This window comes from Sycon ciliatum, chromosome 7 (assembly GCF_964019385.1).
Source record: "Sycon ciliatum chromosome 7, ocSycCili1.1, whole genome shotgun sequence".
In the NCBI taxonomy this organism is placed as follows: Eukaryota; Metazoa; Porifera; class Calcarea; order Leucosolenida; family Sycettidae; genus Sycon; species Sycon ciliatum.
This window is the reverse complement of record NC_088649.1, coordinates 6175469-6198235: the sequence shown is the minus strand read 5'-3', so window position 1 is coordinate 6198235 and position 22767 is coordinate 6175469. Positions and strand designations below refer to the sequence as shown.

At 47.6% G+C, this 22767-nt stretch overlaps 1 long non-coding RNA gene across 1 annotated transcript; it reads right to left on the bottom strand.

Moving 5' to 3' along the window:
- Window positions 1-20520: 20520 nt before the first annotated feature.
- On the bottom strand, window positions 20521-22205 carry LOC135820825 (uncharacterized). Its single transcript, XR_010554213.1, has 2 exons — window positions 22118-22205; window positions 20521-21209 (listed from the first exon to the last, which is right to left on the bottom strand). It is a non-coding gene; the product is annotated as an uncharacterized LOC135820825 (long non-coding RNA).
- Window positions 22206-22767: the final 562 nt, after the last annotated feature.

The following is a 22767-nucleotide window of genomic DNA, read 5'->3' as shown; positions in this document are numbered from 1 at the left end:
CCCTCAGAGCGTTGTAGGTTTACAGCTAGGTTTGCCAAATGCAGGGGCAGCTCCCCTTGGAACTTTGGATGTTTACAGCTATATTTGCAAATACAGGGGCAGCTCCCCTTGGAGCCTTCTAGTTCTACGTTTACAACTATGTTTGCAAAATGCAGGGGCAGCTCCCCTTTGAGCTTCGTAGGTTTACTGCTAGGTTTGCAAAACGCAGGGGTAGCTCCCCTTTGGAGCTTTGGATGTTTACAGCTATGCTTGCAAACTGCAGGGGCAGCTCCCCTGGGAGCTTTTGAAGTTGGATGTTTACAGGTGTGGTCGCAAAATGCAGGGGCAGCTCCCCTGGGAGCTTTGGATGTTTACAGCTATGTTTGCAAATGCAGGGTCAGCCCCCCCCCTTGGAGCCTTGGATGCTTACAACTATGTGTGCAAAATGCAGGGACAGCTTCCCTTTGAGCTTTGTTGGTTTACAGCTAGGTTTGCAAAACGCAGGGGTAGCTCCCCTGAGCTTTGTATGTTTATAGCTATGCTTGCAAAATGCAGGGGCAGCTCCCCTTGGAGCCTTGGAAGTTTACAGCTATGTTTGCAAAATGCAGGGGCAGCTCCCCTGAGAGCATTGGATGTGTACAGCTATGTTTGCAAAATGCAGGGGCATTTCCCCTTGGAGCTTTGTATATTTACAGCTAGGCTTGCAAAATGCAGGGGCAGCTCTCCCTCGGAGCGTGGTTTGTTTGCAGCTGAGATGGGGAGTGCAACCGAAGATCTCCTTTCGAGCTTGCTTGTTCGCATTTGCTTGTTAGCACCGTAGCTCGGGCACCCAGCAGGTCCTGACTGGCCCTTAGCGCATACTCCCGGCCACATTTATTGCCTGGTGCAGGATAGGGGCCTCACCCCATATTTTTTTTGGACGATCGGCGGGCGGGAAGCCGTCATCGACCTATTAAAGAGGCAAAATACAAGAAAAACTGAGAAACTAATAATTGTATACAACGCGCCAACCCTTTGGCTCTGTTGTCGGCTCTGCGGGGGGCACCCAGGCATCCCCCTCGTGCGAACACCACCCGTGGAAGCGGAAAAGTTGTGACGGCGTATTCAGTAGTGCCCAGCACCAGCAGGACCTACCAATCAGGGGAAAGCCTAGCAGTCCTTCATGGCAATTCCCTTGGTAGACCCCCTCAAGCTGACACAGGATCTGGCCACCAGGAAGGGGCCTGGACGGCAGCTCTAGGTCACCGGAAGGTGGTCAGGGTTGACCCGCAAGAGATGCATGTGCGGTGGAGCCTTTGACTAAGCGGCCACCCCTTGGGGCCAGAGAAAGCGGTCTTGAGGGGCATGTGGTCCTTAGTTGGAGGCTTGCACCGCAAACTATGAATGTGAGACCGTCCGTGCCCGGCGAAGGTGTCCATAGTACCAGGCGGGTAGCTAGTCACACTTGTATCCAACACGACAGCCCTTCGGCTGTTGTCTGCCCGGCTTGGGGCGCCCAGGTATCCCCCCGTGCGAACACTACCCGCGGAAGCTGACAAGTCGTCAGCGTATTCAGTAGTGCCCAGCACCAGCAGGAGCTACCAACCAGGGGAAAGCCTAGCAGTCCTTCATGGCAATGCCCTTGGTAGACGCCCTCAAGCTGACACAGGATCTGGCGGCCAGGAAGGTGCCCGGACGGCAGCTCCAGGCCGCCGGAAGGTGGTCAGGGTTGACCCGCAAGAGATACATGTGCGGTTGAGCCTGTGGCTAACGACCACCCCTTGGGGCCAGAGAAAGCGGTCCTTAGTGGCAGGTGGTCCTTGGCTGCAGGCTTGCACCGCACAACCATTATGAATGTGAGACCGTCCGTGCCCGGCGAAGTGGTCGGTAGTACCAGGCTGGTCGCTGGTCACGGTGGTCTTTAGCTACTGGTTTCACTGTATACCGAATCAGGCATGCCATAACAGGTCTACAGCGAACAGCACAGAGATCGACGGGACCAAGAATAGGGGATAGCGTGCGGCGAGGCCACCCCCATTATTTTTGGGAGGCACGGCTTCATGTTAGAGCAGTAAATTGCAGTTAGGGACTCAGCTGAGTCAAGCTGGACTCAGCGTGTCAAGTTTGGCATAATACAATAAGCGCGCTATCCCCAAACAGTTGTGTGGTTATTGTGTGAGTGTATATGGAGGAGTCCGCGGTCACGTGAGGGGGGGAGTGATAATGTATATTTACAGTATAAGGAGTCTTTATGTGGACAACACTCCCTGTATAAAGTCCAGCCAATTAGGCATCCCCTATCCAGAGTTCGAAATTAGACAAAGGATCTGCTGTAAGCAGTGAATATTAACCAGAAAACGGCCTCTCCCTTTAATCCTTTACATCATTCACTTCTCAAGATAAAAAATAAGTATTGAGGCGCCACTGCAGCCACTTCATTAGGCCGCAACCACACTACGTAAAAATCACAGTACAAATTTTCATGCATATCTCAGTACAAGTCGGTACGCAACCACACTACACTTTTCGGTCTGCATAGATGACGTTTTCACGCGAACAGCACGTGACATTGTCGTACCAAAGCGTGTGCCATGCGCTGGAAAAGACCGGGAAATTCAAAAACAATGCTGATACTGATGCTATGTACGACGACCAGGTACAAAAACAAAGTTGTACGCAGGAGATGGAGCGCGAAAACGACGAAAACGACAAACGTGGCTTTCTACAGGGGTGCGCCAGTTGCTGAAAACCTACAAAGCGCATTTTGCATTTCGCACGAGTCGGCATGACGATTTCTACTGTAATGCAGTTTGTACGTGGTTTTGTACCTAGTGTGGTTGCAGCCTTACATGAAAAACCCTACAAACACCATCCTCAAATCAAGTGGTCTTTTCGCAGACACTGCAAATTACAATATCTCAATCATGTAGTGTTGCCAAATTATTGTGCACGCACACACACACATGCACATACCCACACAACGCCAAGAAAATACCTAGAAAAAAACCAAGAATCGAAAGAGAATAATGGAGAGCCAAGGATTAATTATTTGTTTTCAAATTATTGTGCACGCGCACACACACAAACACACACACACACACAAACTTATACAACGCCAGGAAAACACCAAGAAAAGAGTAGAGACACAATACACACGCAACTCCAACAGCCATGCAAACGTCCACCCATTTACACGTAAAGTCAAGAGGGATAACAAATAATTATACGAAACGAATGCATACGTGGGCGGATGCGCGCACGTTTACATACGTGTAGTAGCGTAAGAGAGTAACATAGTGCAGTAGTCAGCATAATACTAGGACATGCTGAGAGTGCAATAGCAAGCTTCACCATTGCTCATGGCCATGCAAATGTTCAGCAGCACTCAGTTCCGCAATCTTCTGAAGATCAGCACACCTGCAACAAATAGATAGCACAAGGATACGCGTATTACCGTAATGATGCATGGAAGCACACAACTACCAAGTTCTCAACGAATGTAATGCTCAATGAAAACCCATCCACTCAAAGACCTGTGAACAGGTGACGGTGGGGACAATAATCTATTAGCAATACGAGGAATACTGTAAGACATGTATAATATTACGAGGAAGCAAATCTAACGTTTTAACGGATGACATTTCTTCGTTATAATAAGATCCGTTGAGGCCGTACTGATTCATATTATGCTATGTGTGGATATGGCAGAATACTGCAAGATCGTTAACATTATCTTCTCGTTAACCTATGAATTTTGGACAATCGTTAAATTTGCGACTCGTTATAATAACATGTCTTACAGTAAGATCGTTTGTGCACACTCAAGATGCACAGACACACCACCATACATGTAGTGTACACAGTGTTTCACTTCACTGCAACTAAATTGAAATGAGATGATTTGAACAATCTGTGCAGCGTTGCCGTCAGTCAGCCTTCCCCAAGATGGAAATGCAATGATTTGTTGTCACGAGGCAGTTTCACTGACACAATGTCATGTTTGTGACATCAAAACGGTTACTTCGTGGAATACGAGTACATGTATTAGCTTGAGAAGCTTTTTCTTGTCATCGGCATACGAGAAATCCTCCTCCTCCTCCTCCTCCTCCTGCTACTGCTACTGCTACTGCTACTGCTACTGCTACTGCTACTGCTACTGCTACTGCTACTGCTACTGCTACTGCTACTGCTACTGCTACTGCTACTGCTACTGCTACTGCTACTACTACTACTACTACTACTACTACTACTACTACTAGTACACTGGCACTGCGTTTGTGGATCCCATTGTATTTGACATCATACTAGAGCCTAGTACTAGTAGTAGAGGAAGAGTGTCGTGGAGTTCACATAATTATCACAGGGATAAAAATACATTTCTCATGAAATAAAATAATAATTGATGATAGCTAGACGATCGTATACGATTGATGCAAAGTCCTTGCAGTCCTTGAGGACTATTACGAAGTGGTTGATTACTTTTAGGGCATTCATTCAAGCAACATCAAACAAACGCGATACGATCCTTGAAAATGGAAAAAAATTCAAGCATAACGACAGAACAGCAAACCAATCGAAACGAGTAAAAGCTTCCTTACCTCAGTCATCGTCCTGCCATGTAGTTGGACAGCCTTTTGACACGGTGGTACAGGCAGCTCTTGTCCAGTCAAACAGGGGTATCCTTGTGGCGTCGAACGAAAGAGAGTGTCAGTGTATCTGACTCGTCAGATTGGAACTGTGCTGAACTTTTCTCGTTCTCCGCTTTCTGCTTTCATCCCTCGCTCTGATGAAACCGTTCAAACGCCTTACTGGCAGCAATGGCCAGCCAAACAGGGGATCCTTGTGGCGTCGAACGAAAGAGAGTGTCAGTGTACCTGACTCGTCAGATTTGAACTGTGCTGAACTTTTCTCGTTCTGCAATTTCTGCTTTCATCCCGCGCACTGATGAAACGTCTTCAGAGAACCACAAGACGCTTTCCAGATTTGATTTTGAACGTCTCCTTATCCTCCTTGGTTACCTCGAGACAGATTACTGTCAGCAACTGCACAGCAGAACTGGCAGCCATGGCTGAAGTGAAGAAAGGAATGCGCTGCCACGAGGCAAGCAAAACTGAAAAGGTGTTTGTTCTCTTCAATTTCGGACACAACACACAGGACGGCGTGACTGGATAAACTGGACTCCTGGACCGTGAATAGGGGACTTGTAGAAAAAGTGTACTCCTTATAGGGGATTGCGCGGCAGGATGAAGCTGATCAAAACTGAGTGGACTCCTGGACTCTGTATAGTGGATTTTGGACCAATGGACTCTATATAGGGTGCTGGACATCATATAGTGCATGGACTCTATACTGAGTCCTACACATATAAGTGTGACCGCGAGACCGGAGAATTTCATGAAGCCAATAATTATGAGAATTTCATTGAAACCGAAGTAAATCAGGTCATGTGACCAAGAATCCGCTACAACAGTGCTGCCAACAAATGACAGCATGCAACAAAAAAATCTTTCCTTGCAAGGGCACATTTTCGGCCATAACTCTTGAACGGCTGGTCAGATAGGGACACAATTTTCAGAGAATTTGCAGCTATTCATGCTCTTTCAACTGACGTAGCACTCAATATGAATTTACAAATTCGATTTTTCAGCGAAGTTTTGGGTAGTCTGCCACATTAAGGCGGGCAATTCCTCGAATTCTGCTCCATTTCTTTATCCACATATCAAACATGCATGAAACTTACCAGAAAAAGTACCGAATTCTGCCAATTTTTCTGCCAGCGTTATCCGCATATGCCTAGCCATGGGGTTACGACTCTTGTCTTCATGAATGGACAGCAGCCAGGAGTACTCACTGTTGGACAGTGTAGCAAGTGATAGGAGTGCGCTCATTATTCCCGGAATATTTTGGTAATACCTTCGTTTTGCAATCTATACCTTCACATGCAATGACGCAAATCCACACAATTAAGTAGACACTTCCTTCTATCAAAAGTTCTCAAACGTTTTTCACCGCCTCCAAACTGGGAATTTTAGGGGAATTATGGAAGAAAAGGAGAAGGACAACAATGCTAATTCGTACGAGTTATGACTTACTGTCCACCAACAGTGGACAACAGTTTTCCTTTTCTTCCATAATAATTAAATTGACTCACCATCCGATTTCAACTTAGGAGAATTCTATCGATTTCTTTGCCAGATCCATTAACTTAACACCTTCAGAAGAATTATGGGGGGATTCTGTTGACCTCAGAGAACGAGCATGCATCTATAGACGCACGCACATAATTATTATGCATCTGATGAACAGTACTCGCTTGGACAACACACGCGTGCGGCCTGAGTGCAGCAATACTACAAATCAGTGATCACGTGTAAGTTGCCAGTACGAAAAAGGCACAATTTTCCGAACTTTGAGGCTCCATAAGTACAAAAAGTGAATAAGGTAAAGTCGCGGATAAAAGCCGGGTTTGCATACAAGCACATCGCGGATAGAAGCCTGAAAATCAAACGGGTCAAATGCATTATAAGCCTGTCGCGCGTAGAAGCCTGGCTTCTACGCAAGCGCGGATCGGGTAGGTCAAGAGTGCATGCGCTATGTACATGTAGATCTACGGTGCATAGTAAAACTGCCGCCATACCGGTAGTCAGTGGTAGATGTACGCGTGTGGCGCATATCAGTGGTGCATATAAGCATGGTTTGCATACAAGCCTGGTTTGCAATAAAGCCTGATGCAGAAAGCGGCTTTTATCCGCGACTTTACGGTATGTACATGTATCCCCGCACGCCGAAGCATAATAATATTAGGAGGATTTTGCGAGCATAATGCGAGAATCCATGAAAGCATAATTCCATGATTTCGCGAGCATAATCCGCCAGAGCCTACTAGGCGAAATCAAGGAATTATGCTCACGAAATCAAGGAATTATGCTTTCATGGATTCTCGCATTATGCTCGTAAAATCCTCGTAGTATGCTTTGGCACCCGGGGATATAATCACTTTGTTCTACTTATGGAGCCTCAAAGTTCGGGAAATTGTGCCTTTTTCGTACTTGCAAGTTTCAAGTGGCCATAAGTACAACAAAATACATGTACTTGTGCATGAGTATCCCCATACCAAGGTGTCCATGCATGCACATGTAAGAGGTCAACATGGAAAAGAGAAAACAATACTTCTTCCTCCTAGGACTCTCATTTCTGCTTTCGCCACGCTCGGCCGGGTTGTCTCGACGTTCAACGGCAGCGAGCAACGGATGCGCAAATAGGGACAGCGCGAGGTAGCGGTCGGTCCGGCCACGTACGGTGCGCAGCAAGGTGTGACGGCCAGCGAAGACCTGTTGCTCGGGAGAACGCCGGAGGGGGACTCTGCAGGGACAGTCGACGTGGTGCGTCTCTGCATGCCTGCGCGGTTGGCTGGAGAACTGCCCAAGTGAAAAGTAGATCTACATGTAACTACAGTCCATTCATGCGTACGTGCGTGTGTGCACTCTTTGTAACTTTTGCTGCACTGCACGCTTAGTACTCTACTTTCTTTCACTTTGTTTGGTGGCTCGCCAAAATTCTTAAACTATCACCTAGCCGTTAGAAAATTAATGTCAGCAGCTTGTGATTGGATTTCCCACCTGCCATTTTCTTGGAACCCCTGGCACTGTGTTGCTGGAGAGGTTAGCAGCTTATATATTTATTGCTTTTATTTTACATCGCAAGTCAAACGGGCAATCATGCCCAATGTTATGATGACGATGGAAGCTTGTGATTGGATTACTCACCTGCCATTTTCTTGGAACCCCTGGCACTGTGTTGCTGGAGAATTGTAACTTCTCATTCTCATACTTTGCTCGTAATCTTGCGCCCATGTTTTGTAGTATAAATCTGACCATCTCCACCTGATATCATCCTATTCAATATCACCTTCTCTGATGAGCCTTATGAAGGCGAAACAGCTGTCAGGAGGAATTTCAGTATCTACCTGCAACCCTTCCTTGGTTGGTGTGTGTAATGGCTACTGAGGGTAGCAGTGAGTCGGCTGTGAGAGCGCACGGAGGAGAGGAGAGGAAGAATTCAATACTTCTTCTACTTCAAAGTATTCATTACATGATTTCTTTTGTACTTCAGTAAAAATATTGTTTCATTGCCAAATTAGTTTGAGTTACCTTTGAAAATTATCATGTTCAACTGTCTTCGTAATCATCATACTCGTCCATCCGATGTCACCCTGGCCCTCACCCTGCGAATAATCAGCTCATCTCTCCCGTAGCTCCACTTCTCCTTCCATCATGACCGAACATCAACTATACATCAATTTAGAGCAATACCCGTAGCCTGCAGTCATATTATGGCTGCTAAAATCCAGACTGGTCATGACTTCGTAACTTGCATAATGTTCAAATGTAATGTGCATGTACATGTACACGGAGTTTTGCGGACTACCCATGTAAACTATGTGGTCACCAAGGTTGCCAAGAAAATTGTGTTGCAAAAGAAGGATCCACGAGCGGGATTCGAACCCAGCACCCCTGTCTTTCCGGGACAGTGCCCTACCGATTAGGCTACCGGGGATCACACACACTCATGGGTCCTTCTTGCTTTTTTTTTTTTTTTTTTTTATGCAATAACATGTTATTTATAAAGACAGGACAAGTGAATAATTAGTCAGTCCATTGTTCATGATGATCTCCGACGGTTACGTCGGCAAGCGAGCCTCCGCCACTGCCAAAGCAGCGTGGGCTCCGCAGGAGGGTGCAAATTTCAAACCAAAATTTAAACGCCTACAACCGCGAATGCACATGATACAGGATTTCAGAAGGCTGAAGGAAATCCTGCATCTAACAAATGCCATAACATGAGAGTAATGCTCACCCCTCTTCTCCGCCAACAGATGAGCAATTCGTTTGTACAGTGCTGTTGATGCTGGACCCATTCCGCCACTGGCTGACATGACCGCCGGAACAAAGGAGGCTTGCTCAACCTGCCTCACCCGCTCCTCATAGTGCCTTCTCTTTTCTTTTTCATGTCGCTGATACACAATAGTATGTGGTGCAGATCGATTTGAGCGTGAGTGAGGATTAAAAACCCGTATATCAATAAGTGTACGCTCAAAACGACTGCCCCACAAACCATTGGCAGCGACATCCAACCGGGCACGGTCTTCCACATTTGCGGTCCGGTAGCGAAGACGCTCCCCCGTCAGCGGTTGCAGCAAGGGCTCGATGGACACACTGGTGCACACCTCGTCCAGCAGCCGGGCCGTGACGTCCCGAATACCATTGTGTCTAATGGAGGGAAACCCTCCATAGGGGCACGACAGGGAATGCGCGACAGTTGCCTCTTGGCCGCAAGAGCAGTGTGACGGTACCCTGGCCGGTGTCCATCCGTAACGGAGGCAGAGTCCGTCCCAAAACTCTCCCTTTGTTAAATTAAAATGATATTTCTTAAGTGGACGGCACGTCAGCCAGCTCGACGACCCTTTCTCCTTCGCGACGTCTATGACATGTCGTAGCGACTCCGACGCACTGCCCGATATCGCGTCGAATTCCAGTTTCTGATGACGTCGAGAAGATGCCTTGGCGTCTCTCTTGGCCGATCTGATTAACACTACCGAGTCACCGATGGAGCCATCCCCTGACAAGATTCTCCGAGACAAAGGGTTGGTCATCCGAACCGACGAGTCGTATTGTTGGCATAGGGACACAGGGTTAATCAAACCGAGCCCACCCAGACGACACGGCAAAGCCATAAGCCGTCGGAGGGTGTCGCCTGGGGGTGCACGGCAAGTTAAGGCGGGAATCAGTTCAGACTTCACAATGTCCTCCAGCGGTTGGAACATGGGTTCGGGTACCTTCATGGTACGACAGAGGAACGCCCATCTACCCCTGAGGCCCGTCACATACGCAGAATACGCAGCCTGCGGCTGGGTTTGTGCAAATACTGCTAGCTTCTTCAGTTCCCCCATCCATTCGTCCACCTTTGTTTTGATATAGCTTTGAAGAAAGCTGTCCCTTCCGATTGCTGCGCCAAGATATCGTGATCCCTCGTCCGTTATCATTACACCAGTGTCTCGAAACAATTCAGTCGCCTCCTGGTAACACCTTTCCTTGACGACAAGGACCGATTTCTTTGGGTTTACGTAATATCCATATGCCGGTCCTCTCTTGTCCATTATGTCCCACCATAGACGGAGTCTGCGAAGACGAGCAGCAGCGGATGAATCGTCCGCGAACCATGACTGCACCGCACCCGCCTCATCCGCCAAACGTATCAAGGGCATTATTCCCAACGCGTACATGTACATTGCAAGGGGATCACCCTGTGTTGTCCCTTCTTGCGACAGGATACTTTCACCGTCCACGTAGAGATGAGCTGGATCACGGTAGGTATTAATAAGAACGGTAGCAAGTGATGGACACAAGTGCCGAACATTTCTTAAGCAAGTCTGTCGATTTAGTCTGTTGAACGCATTACTTGCATCCGCCATCAGAATTCCTTCGGTGTCATCCAGCTCAAAGGCCTGCTGCATCGCATGTATTCCCGCCTCTATACCGCAATCCTGGCCAGCGCATAGCTGTATACACCCAACCGCCTCCTGAACGGCTTGGCCTACGACGGAGAGGATGGCCTTGCTTATAATGCGTCGAGCGACCTCACCTATTCCAATCGGCCGGACACCGGGTTGCTTGTCCAACGCTATCAATCTGCACGCAGTGAAAGCCGACAAAGATGCTGGGTGCACGTACGTGGAGGCTAAACGCCTTGCACACGATGCTAGTGCATCGCAAAGGCCCTGGGAGGCGTCAGAGAAACTAGCGCAAAAATGCCTCCAGTTCTCGGCGTCAACACCACTCGGCCCCGCAGCACCCTGCGTACCGAGCGCTGCACTCTTAATCGACTGACGTCCAAGGCTGCTGAAATAGATCGGATGAGGTGGAGCAGGTGGATCACCACCAATAACGGCGTCCTCGCTCATCGGCTCTGCGGGTGGATGTTTGTCTTTCAGGATATCCCGGACAGTGCGTCCGTCAATCTCGTCGTCCAACTGATGCACGCCTCCATCATCACCGCTTGTCAAGCCACGGAGCGCCTTGCCCACTTTGCCCGCGGTGACATAATCTGCAAAACGCCTAGCAGGGTCAACCGACGGACCCACTGAATCACGTTTATGTTTGTTCTTGGACGATAGAAGAGAGGTCTGTATGGTGTCCGCTTCCCGTTGCAGCTCTGCAAAATCTCCCTTCGACCACTGGTCCATGCGGCGCTCAAGTATTTTACCATATTTATTATTGTCACAGTCCGGCTTCTGCAGCATTAGCATCTGGTAGACGGCTGCAATCTTGAGTGCGATCATTTCATACGATCCCCCATCTCCGAAGCAGGAATAGAACGATGTCAAGGTAGTGATAAATCGTCTTCCAATATTTCCAGACGGCACAGAGAAAGCATTCGGGCGAAAGTGAACACATTTGTTATATGCAGCCTCTATGGCTCCAGCTGTCTCCGCTGCAGACAAATCACCAAGCCTGAACGACGGGTCGGAGCTAGCTATGGGTTCCGGCTGGGGCAGATCCAAGCCGGTCCGGACATCAGCTAAGCCCTGCACACGCAAGGTCGACATAGCGGTATTCACTTCAACAGCATCCCCGGACGTGTGCCCCCTGGTCTCCCGGGAAGCAGAGTGTAAGTCACTTGTGGCTGGTACCGAATTACCACGCACAGGTCCCCCAGGCAAGGACCCGGTGTCATACACGCCCGGCGAGCATACCGGAGCAAAAGTGTCGACAGCGGAATGCGGATCAACCGCTTCCTGTCCATCAGGTAAGTTGGTATCAGCTCCGGTTTTAAAGGGTTCAATTTGTTTGTCATTTCTAGTATTGTCCATTTCACCATTGTCAGCTACCGGTAAAGACCGTGCATCGAGGCTCCTTTCCAGCCGGCCAGCAGAAGAGAGAATGAGATCGCCCGACACTGGTTCATGTCCAGGTAGAACCGGCACTGGGCAAGCAGGAATACCCCGCCGCTGTGCCAAGCTGGAGTCAGCACCTCCCAAGGAACCACGAACCACTGTGGTACAGTCGCTTGGTCCATTGGAGTGCGCCTTCTTGCTACACTGCTCCCCCGCCCCAACAGGCTGTGTCCTCACGCCGTACCTAGCTCGCGGGGGGTACGATGGGTCGTGGGTTCGAGCCATTGCCAGGCGCCAATGTTGCAAAAGAAGGATCCACGAGCGGGATTCGAACCCAGCACCCCTGTCTTTCCGGGACAGTGCCCTACCGATTAGGCTACCGGGGATCACACACACTCATGGGTCCTTCTTGCTACAATTGGCGCCTTGTGGCGGGCACGCCGAAGCCTATCAAGACGCTCTCGTCAGGTGTATGTGAAGGCGGTCATAATGCCCGATCTGCTTTATGGCTCCTGCTGTTTTTCAGCCGCAATGCGAGAGGGTCAACTGAAACGACTGCAAAGTTCAGTGCAAACCACGCAAAACAGAGCCATCCGCTGTATCGATGGCAACCCGCCCCGGACAGCCATGCAGCCGCTGCTCACTGCTCACTCCCTGTACCGTGTCAGCGAGCTCTACAGGCAGAACATATTGATCACCATCTGGCGGTGCATCCACGCCCGCACCAGCCCTGTGCTCGCCCAGCTTCTGACCCCGGCACAAGGCACCCCTACCCGCCATCAGCAGTCAAATGGCCTACTAAGCCAGGCAAACCGCAGCCGCCGCGGTCAGCGGAGATTTTCTGTTGCTGGTGCTCTGCTGTGGAACGCTCTCCCTGGTGAGGTCCGCACAATTACCCGGCTACCTGAGTTTAATCATGCATGTGTACCATACGCCTGTAGGGAGTAGTTCGAGTTGCTGCTTCTGATCGCTCTGCTCTCCCTCCCCGTGCAGTTCAGTAACCCGCACGTAGTATCACAGATACATCGTATTCTCTCTCTCCCCCCGTTTACCCGCAGTTATTAGTATCCTATTCTCTTACTATGTGCTTCCATAGCTTTTACTATGTTCTTCCATAGCCACTTCTAGGCCAAGCCTTCGCCGTCATTTTATTGGGTCGTCATCCCGTTTGAATGTGCGAAGTGAAATAAAAACCAACCAACCAACCCGCCACTATCTCGTCCCCCCCGGGATACCTGATGAAGGCTGATTCACTCGCATCTTCTGCTACATGTACTGTGTCAGTCACTGAGTGTGAGAAAGAACTTTGAAGAAGACGAGTTCGAGCATAAAATAATGTATTGCCATGATTTCTACACTGGTTTTCATTGAAAACACTATCTGCATGACCTCTGAACCCTTTGCCATGCAGACCACCAGCACTGATCAGGTGCATTGTACACAATTGTGTAGCCTACATACTAGAACCGTGGTACAATCATGTAGTTATGCTCCTACCTCCGAGAGGATGCCATATTATGCTCCAAATTTTCAACCACTAAAATTATGCCAATAATTATGCCGGAAATTCGCCGGTGCCTAGTGCCTGGCCGTCCCTTTTGGATGCTAAAGTGCATGCGCAAGGCACGATTCGTGCTGGTTTGTTGGATGGATTTGAGGAATTCTGGAGAGTTTTTTCAATGTTTTGGAGAATACTATCGAATTTCCACGGGAAATGCCCAAAAACATAATAATTATCGGGTGCGTATGGGCATCATTATATTCCGCGCAGCCCTACCGGGTGATGCATGGTGAGTGACACGGGGAGTCGTAAAATACCGGTTTTTTACTACTCCTTGAGTGTCACCTCCCACCGCTTTAGGAGCTGCATCTGCGCCTTGATCCTTGAAGGGTGGTGGCGTTCCTACGGATGCGGAAAACCCGGCTTCCAGCCGAGTCTCACGCGAACCGTGAATTTTTTTAATTTTTGAGTGACACACACAGTTAACAGCTCCCGGCCTGGCCCGTGTCCCGCCCCTGTCTTGCCCAACGTGCGTCCATCGGCATCCAGCCACTACAATGTACATATAGATCTACAGCAGTGGTCGACCGGTCCCCAACTCCCCAACTGTCAAAATAATAATATTGTAGACTGTCAAAATAATGGACCCTCAACAGTGCACATAGCTAGTGCGTATCACTACAAAAAAACGTAGATCTACAGAGACAGCAGCAGACATCATGCTACACGATAGCAGGAAGGACAAGGTACTAAGGTAGTGCTGTCACACAACCTGTTTTCAGCCATCACCCATCTCAGCAACTGGCTTGGTGAGCGCAAACTAATCCTGAAAAGTCGAAAAACACAAATACTATTAATTTTATTCCTGCCAATCGTCATGACGACAAGACATTGAATGTGCACTGTGCAGCCACACTCCTCCAGCAAGTGACAAGCGCCAAGTACCTGGGCTTGCACATCGATGACGACCTGAAATGGAACACAATGGTAGCCAAGACAGTGTCCTCAAAGATTGCCATTCTTATCTCTTCCGACACAGGCAGTGCCTCCCAATGCCATGCCGCTCAACCTACTTGAGATGTATAATTTTACCCACGTTCGAATATGCATGCAACAGCTTTTCCTCTGCCCTTTCCTCTGCACAACGTGATCGTCTTGAGAAACTTCTCAAGCGAGCTGTTCGTGTTGTCTGCTCTGCTCTCTTCCTGTCTGCAAATGCACCTCTTTATGAAAGCCTCAGCATTCAACCCCTGCAATCAATGTATTGCCGCAAACTCCTCCTGCTAACCTTTCATGTAATTCATAATAACGGTAGTGTGCTTCTTCATGACCTCGTTACACCTCTGTCACACACCCGTCGAACGAGGAGCACAGATGTTCCCCTGCTTCTTTTCCCGAGGATCATATCTACCGCCGCCACACGCAGTCCTTCATAACAATGTCCCGCTCTCTGGAATAAGTTGCCTGCATCTATACGATCACTGAAGAAACCAGGTCAATTCCGGACCTCTCTCTTACCCCACCTGAAAATTCACTGACTATTATATAAACGTTGCTCACTGATAAAATAATTATGCAATCTTTCCTCTGCTCTCTTAAATCCTACTCTATTTTTCTTTTTTCTTTTAATATTTTCCTTTTTCTTACATTTGCGTGCCTGTAACTTAGTCGATCTCATGTAATAAGGCAACACTGCCTGTTTGTTAGTCGACATTAAATAAACCAATCCAATCCAATCCAAAGTACAAACGAGTATATGTCAGTGTACATTACCGATATACATTGTACAGTTTCTTTGGTAATGGTTTTCCCATGATAATAAGCTTCATTTAATTTTGTATTTTCAGTTCGTTTTCTTTGTATTTAGCTCCTCATTGATTTTTTAACCAGGCGTGGGCCATCCCCTGACTTCATAGGTGCCAAACATTTACGTTTTTCATTTTTATTTTGAGAGTTTAAAATTCTGCAAGGAAATTTTAAAAAGTAGTACTAGTATTGAGTTATACAATGTACAATGTACATGTATCATATAAATTATGGTGAAAAACGAGAACACAATGTTACAATAGATACAATTGGGGGGACTCACCCATTCCACAATACTCTACAAATGCCCCACACCATTCCCTTATGGACAACGTTTCGGCCAATGGCCTTCTTCAGGTAGTCAATGATGTCCCTAAGCCTGCAAACTGGCGGTTTAAATAATATGTGCCTGTTCCGCCCGAAGCGCGCGATCTATTCTGCTAAAGGGGAGGCGGGAAAACCCCCAAAAAGCCAGGTGTAAAGCTTTTGCATAATTATAATGGAATGGTTCGGACATTTGCAGAGTATTGTGGAATGGGTGAGTTCACCCTATTGTATCTACTATGAAACTGCAGGAAGCCTCCAAACTTCTTCACAATGTTACGAGTTATGATTAACTGGCCACCAACGTAACCAGATCTTATACAGTCAGCGGGTGCGACAAAATGGCACAAAACTGACAAAGAAGTACTGAGACATTCGGCGATGTGACACCTAGCTCCAACACTTCTCCAAGGCGCAAACCAACAACCTTCTAACTTGGAAGGCTCAGGTTCGGAAAGGTCCAAGAGGGGAAGGAAAGCGCAACGAAGAAGAGCACGAGCTACGCATCACGGCAACAAAGAATGCCGAAAGTTACTGGATGATGACGAAACTAGTAAGACTATTGGACAGACCGGCCTTACTACAACTCGACGACGCAAAGCAACAGACCACCGAACTTTGGAGGCTCAAGTAACTTAGTTTACATGTATGTAATAAACATAGAAGGAGAAGCTAAGCGAAGACGAATTGTGACAAACCGAAACGCCAACATCCTACTGAACTCCACAATCATGTATGATGGACTAGTTATGTACAATAACAAGTTGTAGTAATAGTAACAAGTTATATAATTCCTGTCGCCAGTATACTGCGAAAGATAACTGCGACTGTAGACATTTCCGAAATCGGCCAGGAAGAAAAGACGACGAAATCAATGGCTGTGAAGAAATCGCCGATAATTGCGCCGAATTCGCCGAACGTCGTTGTTTTAGTGCCTCCAAAGCGTGCATGCAAATGAACATTGCACATGTATTGGGAGCGGTAACTTCAAGTACTGCTTTGATCCGAATTCTGACTTTGGGGGTCATAATATGGCCGAATTCCGACATTTTCTTAGCCGATCGAAAAAATCAGGCCGATTTGCGAAATGCCTATCGCCATGGCAAATAATAATGGAAAACCCAAGATCAATCATGCACGCAGTATGCTCAGTATGCTGTTGCTGATAGCACAGTACTGGTTTGATTATTATGAAGCCTGTGATGTGCCAGCTGGTACTGTACTTACTCAAAACACCCGGATTTAAGTGAATAATAGCAAGAAGGTACAAGAGAGGAGCTAGAGAGAAAAGGGAAAACAAGGAGGAGTCCAGGTAGAAAAGGAAACGTCACTTGAAAGATTAGAACATTGAAAGGATCAGTCACGCAATACGGTTAATTCCCATCGTCAATCGGATAATTATTCATCCCTACGCAAGAAGTAGGTCGTTATTATAAACAAGGAAAAAATAATATTTACCAAGCATGCCTGCCAACGACGCAGAACACACTATTATTGATGCAGCCAGCCTACAAATCATGCAAGCGGCATTGATCAAGAAATGATTAGCGTGCTCGGCGACGCAAATAGGAAGCCCTGCATCCACGAAAGCACGTTACAAACCATTTTAATAGCAAGAAAGAGATACAGCACCTCAATCTTGCCATAACGCTTGAATAATGTAAATCAGGATGCTTGTTGATAATTAAAAGGGGGGAATGACCCTTCGCGCACGCCATACTGGACCGTACATGTCCGAACGACCACAACTTCTGTTTCCTTCAATATTTCTTGAAGAAATTTTTACCATGTCTTGATGGAATAACATACAACAGATCAATGGCACTCTGAATGAAAATAAACCAAAGAAAGTTGGAAGATTTGACAACAAAAGGATAATTATCGCACAACGGACGAAAGCTAAACGGTGCGCAATTTTATCAGAATGTAGTTCATCAGAATCATCTCTTTCAGCCATAGATATTTAGATTACAGGTACACGCAGTGCGTTTGCCTAATATCACACAGTCCTAAACATCAGTGGCAGTGGTACAGCTCTCACATGCTGCACTACCGCACATACGCAGTTACCTCATGGATGGAATGGGCAGAATATGCACACAGGATTGAAGAAATCTCCTGCCCATAGGCAAACGCACAAGCTGACATCACACAGATTTCAAAAATGTATACTTTTGCATGTCCATTCTGTACAAGTGAGCCAGGAAACTGCGCGGAGTGTCAACAAACCACTAAAAATGGCGAAAATTCAGGGTATATTTAGGTCTATATTCAGGGTATGTTCAGCACTTTTCATACAGCACCATCACGATGCAGGCAGATAGCTGCACTAAAACTTGCCCGGTCCATAAGTATCTCCTTCCTCTTCAATAGTGGTCTCCTCCCAGCCCTTCTTTCGCCTTCTTCTTTTCTTTCTCTTCTCCTTCTCTTCTGCTGTGCTCCCTCACTGCCCATCCATAGTACGTCTGGAGAGTGTCAATGGCTTTGTCGGTGAGCCGGCCTTTCCCAGACAACGCCTTGCCGTCTGACAATTTCGTACCCTTCATCGTCTTCTTCAGCTCCCGCAAGCCCGTTCCGATGCGTTTCTGTACATGTCCAATGCACTCCTCCTTTTCAATGGCTACACCATTGTACGGGTCAGCTTCAACGACAGAATTGAATGCCTTACTGTCGCCATCTCCGATGTACGTTGTATACCGGAGACCACGATCAGCAACAGAGCGACTCCATATGATGACAGCTGCCTCGCTCTCCATGGCTGGTGCAGATTGCGCTGTATTCACTCCACAGGTGTGGGTACCTTTCCAGGCAGTGAAATCAGCTGCACTAATTCTCCCGGACTCCTTCCGGTCGTTCCACACGACACATTCCTGGCAGTACTTGCTGCTCACGTGTATGTCCAGTACACAGCCTGTTCTCCACGATATACAGGCAAAGACACCGTAGAGAGACGTATAGCCGCGCCTCATCCAGGTGCCATCGCAAGTTACCGCCACTGTGTCGCAACCATTCAGCACCTTCACCTCGTCAGCAGCATTGACCATGCTCTTATGAGCCACAGTGGCTGCAGCGATCACGAGCGCTTCCTGGTGACGGGTGTAGGCATGTGTGTTCACAGGGCTGGGCATGTCCATGGTTCCGCAGAACTTATTCAGAGCGGCACGTCCCTTGCCAATTCTCCGCATGGCTAACACTGATCGCCGGTTGACGTCAAAGAACCGCTTCTCTTTCAGGCATAGGTTTTAAAATCTCCAACTGTGACTGCATAAGACATTGTCGCACTGCACGTGCACCACCGATGCGAGGCCAATGGCGCAGCAGTCAACAATATTTATTTTTCCAGATTTGCACTCGCTACACACAGTGGCCACGTCCAGAAGCTCCTGAAGACATTTCAGGTACACAATTCTGTTGCTCCGCAAGCAATCCTCTTCTATCTCTTCTCCAGATCCCTCAGACGCCTCAGTATCGTCGTCCTCAGAACTGTCTGGGTTCGAGTTCACATCTGAGCCGTCGCTGCTGTCAAAGCTTTCATCAGCTAAATAGGCCGGCTTCCTGCTCAACTTTCGCGTGGACGCGCTCTTCTCAGTCACTTCAACATCACTGGCGACCTCAGGAACCTCAACGACATCGTCGACTTCAGCAGCAACTGGCTTTGGACCAAAATATTTCCTTTTCTGTCGTCTAGAACGTCCACTCGAGCTCGTTCTTCGGTTCCCCATTGTTCAAATTTCAAGGGAACTCCACGAAAAAATGAAAAGTTGATAGCCTGTAGAGTTTCGGGCGCTGAGTCGAATGGTCTTGGTCCGAAGTCTCTACGAGAAAGCGTTCTTGAGATATTTCAATTTTAGCCACGCCCCATACCAATGTATGTGTGACGTCATTGTGGCATGTTGCGAAAATACTTGGATTTTGAATCTCACTTTCTTCAGGACGAAAGTCACTTCAGAAAGTAGTTTGCCAAGTCGCCTGAGCCGCTGCAATGCCAAATTGTTGTGTTGTTGATTGTGCCAGTATCACATCATCCTCCTGGGGTTAGTTTTCTCAGATTCCCAAAGGATGGAGACCTGGCAAAGCGCCGAGATGTTGCAATGCGTCGTGAAAATGTCAAGCCTATTTTCGCAGCACGAGCTATGTTTGCTCGCTGCATTTATGATCCAGAGGGACTTGAGAGCTGAGTTTTGACGAGTACGCCGTCCAGGAAAGCCCTCATCAGTGTACCAGTGCCCTCCGAACCGTGAGCCTCCAGCAAAGCGAACTCAACAAGCTACAACTGAGAAAGCAGGGCGAGATACGTCCCATCAGGATCAGAAGAGTACATCACACCATCAACTCCGACTGCAGCTAGCTGATGAACGATATTACCCCAGTAACTTTGCGCATACCAGTACTCAAACTGTGCACATCTGTCATCAACTGGGACGCAAACAGACAGACCCCCAGCAAGTACGAAGGTTACAGAACTGTTTGCTTGCGATGTGCAGGCAGCATGCACGACGAACTGTCTCACCAATCCTGCCAAACTGAACCAGTGTAAGTTGATTGCGTGGATATGTCTCTATTTATAACAGCTACCCTACTTCTAGGCATGGTTGCATGAATACCATATCACTCAGAGCAGTTGTTAGAAGTTTGAACAGCCTAGGAATAGTGCAAGCAAAGTGAAACAAAAAATTATTACACTCCGAGTTCCACGCTTGCGGGATCACCAGGCCAAAAAAAATCCAATTTCGAACAAGGAATGGGTTCTGGTTGTATGCGAAAGAAAAGTAAGTGAAGACCTATTGTGCAAGGAATACAGTGGGAACTACACATATTATACACATGCACTCACACCTTCACCCACATGCGCGCGCGCGTGTGCGTGCACACACACAAACACGACAACACACACACATACGCACTCAGATACTCAAACTCACTCCCACGCACGCTAGCCTAAGGATAGTACATATGCTGTAGTAGTGGTGTACTTAGTGAAATGACTATGTGTACATCTAATGATGCCGCCACTCCACGCCAGAAGACAACAAACATCTGCTGAACATTTTTGCTCCCGTCTCTTATGGGCAACACAGGGAATGAAACGAACAATGCAATTGAGAACAAGAGTCGTCCTGTACGGTGAAGTTTCCATTTTCTCATACAGCAGTATATTGTCTAAGCAAGTGTGTTTTCTCCACATTCTTTTTGCCATGCAGGTATATCACAGTGTCCTGCCAAACTACATTCTCAAACGCATTCGTTTCTCAATTCTGGGGATGATTGGACACGCACATCTCGCAGCTCTTGACGACGTCAATGTCAACCGTCGCCACAGCACAACCAAAAAGACCAATAATTATTTTCAAAACGAAACTCCGTCAAACCCACCCACCCACAAACGAAAACATTTCGTTTTAAAAATATTATTGGTAACCTTGGACGGCCCCTAAAGAAGACTGGCCAAATAGAAATTATACGACAGAAAGAGCTATGAGTATGTTGACAAGCTCATGTGTGAGGTGGTAGCGGTTGCAAATGGCAACCTCGATGTTCCTGCCTTGGAGAAGCGAGTTTCCCTGCCAAATTCCAGGTGGAAGCCTCCTGAGAAGGCTGAGGTGGTGCAGAATTGATATCTTTGCCTGATGGTATTCACAACGCAGGCTGGAAGACGACAACGAACGTGCTTGCCCAATTTGCCGTGTACATAGTGTGTACTGCCTGTGTGCCGCATAGCGTAGAGATCTACACAAACACAGAATGTCATATGGAATGTGTATGATGAGTGCTTCGTGCTTGTACACATACCACATTGCTGTACCGTAATAATTATTATAGTCAAATACTCATTTACTCTACATATGCGCTGTATTGCATCTACCGGTACCTACCTGCACTTTCAGTGCGCGCGCCATACTAATTTAGTGTCCACTGGTACAAAGATGGAGGGTCTTGTAGAATTTACCATAATTGCTGATTTCAAATTGAATTCCAATGATCTGGGGGATGAATACTGATTAGGACGCGTTCGATTACCTACTAGTACAGAGATGTCTTGGTCAGAAAGTACAGATTTCTTACTCTCCTGCCAGAATTTGTGCATTATTTTGGTGTACACTTTCTTGACCCCACGCTTGTACGTTGCATGCCATGGTATACAAGAAAACGAGTTTATTGACAAAGTCTATCGCTTGAAACGATAAAGTATGGGTTCGGGTGTGATCAAATGCACCCATGGTGCTCATAAACTGTGTGCAGTGCTCTCTTCACCAACAGAACACTACCTACCATACTTTGTAGATCTCGTACCAATCCAAGGGAAAATGACAAAGACAAATGTGAGTCATGCATGAAAACTTGTGATAGCACTATAGTACAGAACAACGTTGTTCGTGCTATGCCTGACAACAATAAGTTACCCACAAAACATTACGCGCATCGATCCTCACAAGATAAGTCAAGACATACTCGGAGCAAAGAGAAATTTGTTTGTGTCATGCATGAAACTTGTGATAACTACCAGTACAATGTCTTTCTTGTGCGACGCCTGCTGTAGTGCGCCTGACAACAATAAATTTCCCCAAAAAAATAAGAATAAGTGTATCATGCTGATACGCGCTCCTCACAAGACAAGTCAAGGCATTGAGGCTTACCTAATGTCAGACTCTTCTGTCACTGGCATTGGCGGCTTCTGCATGTCGAGATAACCTCGAAGAGCAGTGATGGGCACAGCCTAATGCAATGGATACGATCTCGTAATCTGCGAGGTCCGCTACGCAAGAAACCTTGGGCCGTCTTGTCGACAACGACGGCAGCATCCTACCAGCAAAATCATTCCCGCAGGCTGGGCATGGCTATACACTTTTGTCCACGCTCGCACCAGTCGGAGTCCCAAACGAATCGAGATTCTGGTGGCCAAGCTACTCGTCTTCTGTCGGACGCAGCTGCTGAAGCATCTTCTTCCTCAACATTTGTTACACGCGATGGCAGCTCCTCAGCAGAGTATCTGGGCTCCCTGCCCCAACCATACGCGGCGGTGGGCTGTTGGTCGTCCTCACTGGCCTCAGCATCGCTGCCTTCATTGCTGGGGACAGAGGATTGTTCGGAATCGCCCATCTTCCCTTGAAATACCAACTAAAATTAGTGCTTGTAGATTGGCGAAGAGAAACGACTTTGCCACAATGACGTAGCCAGCCCGTGATGATGTAACCAAATGGCCGCATGACGTCAGGGCGCGGCCCCCGTTTTTGCAATTTCAAAGTGAAATATCTCAAGAACGCTTCGTCGTAGAGGCTTCGGACCA